Source organism: Macadamia integrifolia, chromosome 1 (genome assembly GCF_013358625.1).
Source record: "Macadamia integrifolia cultivar HAES 741 chromosome 1, SCU_Mint_v3, whole genome shotgun sequence".
Taxonomy (NCBI): Eukaryota; Viridiplantae; Streptophyta; class Magnoliopsida; order Proteales; family Proteaceae; genus Macadamia; species Macadamia integrifolia.
The window spans coordinates 14509822-14513794 of NC_056557.1; the positions used below are offsets into that span (position 1 = coordinate 14509822).

General features: G+C 35.9%; 1 non-coding gene across 1 annotated transcript; it reads right to left on the reverse strand.

Moving 5' to 3' along the window:
* Window positions 1-3593: 3593 nt before the first annotated feature.
* LOC122087187 lies at window positions 3594-3700 on the reverse strand. The gene has a single exon (XR_006142694.1). It is a non-coding gene; the product is annotated as a small nucleolar RNA R71 (small nucleolar RNA).
* Window positions 3701-3973: the final 273 nt, after the last annotated feature.

A 3973-nucleotide genomic window follows, 5' to 3' on the forward strand; every position in this document is an offset into this window, starting at 1 on the left:
TGTGGAGATTTTGAATCCAAGAACAGGGGTAATTTTAAAGGTTAATGGTCAGCATTTGAAGTCATTCCTCGAGTTTCCTAATACTGGTAGTGACGAGGTCATGGATCTCCATGAACCTCTTTACACTGATGACTAACTTTTAATCAGGTATGACCCCTTTGCATTGTCTTTGTTTATAATTCTTTCCATGCATTGAGGACATTACATGACTTAAGTGTGGGGGTGGGAAACCAGTTTTTGTTTTTTTTCACTTTATTTTGTTTGTTTTTCTTTTTATTTTTAAGCTTGCTAAGGATGAAGTCCTACTTTGGCTTTTGGCTAATGATCATACCATTCGGTTGCTTGATGTATGAAAATAAAAGTTTTGACTAAGGTACCCATTTTGAACGTATAAAAACCCTGTTGAGAAGAAAGAAACAAGCCTGTGTCTTAAGATGGGACTTTCTTTTGAAAAATAAGAGACCCCTGTTTTATAGTGTTGGACCATATGTAAGTCTGTGGGTTCCTTGTACTTTTGATTTGGAGTTGAGACATTCTTTTTAATTTGTCATGGATTGACAAATGCACAATTTTAAATGAAATATGAAATGTGGTGTAAAGAAGAATAAGAGTTGATTCCCTTGGAATTAGACAGGACATTGTGCCTCAGGAAGCGTGGTGTCTTGATCGAAATTCCTTGGGAGGAAACTTCTGAAGGAACTCTAGCATCACTGTCTTTGTGGGCATTTGCAAAAAGCGAAGCTACATAGTAACTGAGGTGTCTGGTGTTTGTTCTATCATGTCATTCAGGCAAAAAGTAGTGGAGTAGAATAGAGTTTATTAAGCGAAAAAAAAAGAGAAAAAAATGTGCAAATGTAATTAATGTTTAGTAATATGTTTTTGTCAAAAATACTCCAACGCCTTAGTCATTGGTTCCCTATTTCTTCAAAAGTGGTTTTGCTTTAAGATAAGGGTGTTTTGGAAGAGACGAGGTGAGTTCCAAATTAAGAAATATGTTAGTGCCTCGAATTGATAAAGGGTAATAAAAGTTCAAGTGTGGGGGTCCCTTGTAAGGAAAATTATCTTTGCTTTGGATCGGTATGAGCCTTACCTTTAGCCAAGGTTGAGATTTATTTATTCTGAATTTTGGGTGTATATTCACTGCAAACACCCACGAGACACAACTCGTCCACTAGGGTAACTTAGGGGTTTAAAGGCTTGTTGCACATGCTAAGTGCAACCGTGATTCCTACGAAAGTGAGTTAGACTTTTTCTTTCATTTCTTTATTTATTTATCTTGCTCGAGGACGAGCAAAAATCAAGTATGGGGGAATTTGATGAGCACAATAATGTGTGAAATCTTAGGGATATAAGTGTACATTTTGCCCCACTTTGGATAGTACTACTTTTATTTTTCTTGTTTTTTTTAGTTTCCCAGTTTACAAGAGAAAGTGCTTAAAGTGAATCAAGAACCAGTCCAAAGGTGGGACCCACTCATTGGTACCACATCCTCTCTCCTACAAAATCCTGAAGATTATTCTCTCCTTGCCACCTCACAACATCTTGAAGATGCTATGCAGAGATTCCTTTCTGATTTAATCAAGATTGCAAGATATTGGTTAATATTGCAAGGAAGGAATAGAATTTGTTAATTTTGGAAACGGATTCTCTCTTTCCTCACACAATATCTCAAAGAATGAGGATTTTTACCAAAATTTTATTTTATTTTATTTTCTTTCTTTTCTTAAAGAAGACTTGTAGAAGGAAGGAGGCAAGACAAAAGCCCTATAAAAGCCCTTCCTCCCCCCTCCTAATTATTATTCTCCTTAGTTTATTTTTTAGTTTATGCTTAGTTTTCTTCTCTCTCTCCCTCTCTCACTCTTTAGTTTTAGTTCTCTATTTTTACTTTAATCACTTTTGTAATAGTTTTTTTTTTATGTCAATTAATGCAAGCACTCTTTTATTCTTATTCAGCCTTTTATGTTTATGATTTATGCAATTGAGTTGTAATTTTTAAAGTTATAGTTCTAGGCTTAGATCTAGGTGACAAGATCACGAGCCGTGGAACATCTTTTTTTTTTCAAGTTCAAGCATTGATTCAAGTAAGTAGACTCCTTTAGTAGTCTTCTCTCACCCCTCTCATTCCCTCTTCTGACTACCATTTCTTTCTTAATTTAGGATTTTAATTTCAGTCGTTACATTATTGCTATCCCTTTCCCCCAAGGTTTATGGCTAGTGTATGTGTTGGCTTTGCCCCTCCTAGTCATAGAACCATTAATTTATTACTTTTATTTTAATTGTCTCCCTTTCCCTAGAGCCAAGTAGAGTAACCCTTGTAAGAGTGACTCTCTGGTCAAGTAGGGAAGCTCATATTATGATGCATCCCTCGGGCTAAGTAGAGAAACCTGCTTGTGAGTCTCTCTCTAGCTTTTTCCCCTTTCTTTTGCTTTATTTTTTTTTCATCATTTTTTTCTTTATTTATTTATTTATTTATTTTAAATTATGTGGGTTGTTTATTTTTAGTTATTTATTTATTTAATTTTAATTGCATGGTTTGCGTCTTTAAATTCTTAGATGACGAATGGTTAGGACGTTATTTTAGATACATATATTTAGGACGGTAATTAGAATTAGATCACAACCATTAATCGGTTCACTTTCACATTATTAAAAGAAATAAAAAAATAAAGTGGCTGCTCTTCCTGTGTTCGACCCGCAGCTACACTGATCCGTACGCTTGCGGTTACATTTTAAATCTCAAACAAGTTTTTGGTGCCGTTGTCGGGGAGACAGTTCCATGTTATTTTTGCTTTCTTTTGGTAAATCGGAGTGCTTTGTTTGCTTTGTTTTATTTTTCCTTTTCTTTTATTGAATTCCTGAGAAGAACAACTTCCAATAATAGTTGTATCGGTGGAGGTCACCATGCCTTACAGTATGATAAAGACAGGTTTCGCCGTGTAGCAGTACCTCAAGAATTGACCTGAGCAACCCTGGTTTCCTGCCGGTAAGCTCTCAAAAATCCAAAAATAAATAATAATAAATCAAAAAATAAAAAAAATCATAATTTTTTTTTTTCTATCCATTCTTTTGTGCTTGTCTTACTCTAGTTGTGGGTAGTTTTCTGTTGCATGTGTGTTAGGAGGGTACGTAATACTAAGAATCGGTTAGAAAGAAGAGATCCAACAAGTAGTGACTCTATACATTTGCTATCTTTAAAACCCTTCAATATGGGAGACCAATAGCAAAACCCTTCACCTAAATCTCTGAAAGATAGGTTCTACCCTGCTAGAACAGCCCAACCTTCCTGCTTAGTTCTACCACAAGCCCAGGGCAATAATTTTGAACTCAAATCTCAATACATCACTATGTTGCCCCACTTCCATGGGTTGACCTCTGAGGATGCATACTTATTTCTAAGGGAATTTGAAGAGGTATGTGTTCTAATTAAGATCCAACAGCTTTTTGATGATGCTGTTAAGCTTAGGTTTATCACTTTTGCATTGAAAGACCAAGATAAGAAGTGGTTGTATGGGTTAACCACAAATTCCATAACCTCATGGGAACAGTTCACAGTTGTCTTCCTTAAGAAGTTTTTCCCAACTCACAAGACCAATAAGCTTAGAAGTGATATCCTTCAGTTTAGGCAAAAGCCTAGTGAGTCATTTTCCAAACTTATGGAGAGATTCAAGGATCTACTCCAAGAATGCCCTCACCATGGCCTAGACTTATGGCATTTATGTCAAATAATTTATGAGGATATTGATTATCCAACTAAACAAATGATAGAGTCTATGTGCCTTGAGGGATTCACATCCTTTACAGATGAAGGAAAGGCATGAGAATTCTTACTTGACTTAGCTGACAAAACCCGTGAGTGGGAATCAACCCAAGAGAGTGAAAGAACTATAGGAGGAAAAGGATATTTTGTGGATGGGATAGTAGCCAAGGAAGCCCATTTGGATAGCCTAATCAAGAGAATTGAGGCTATTGTTCC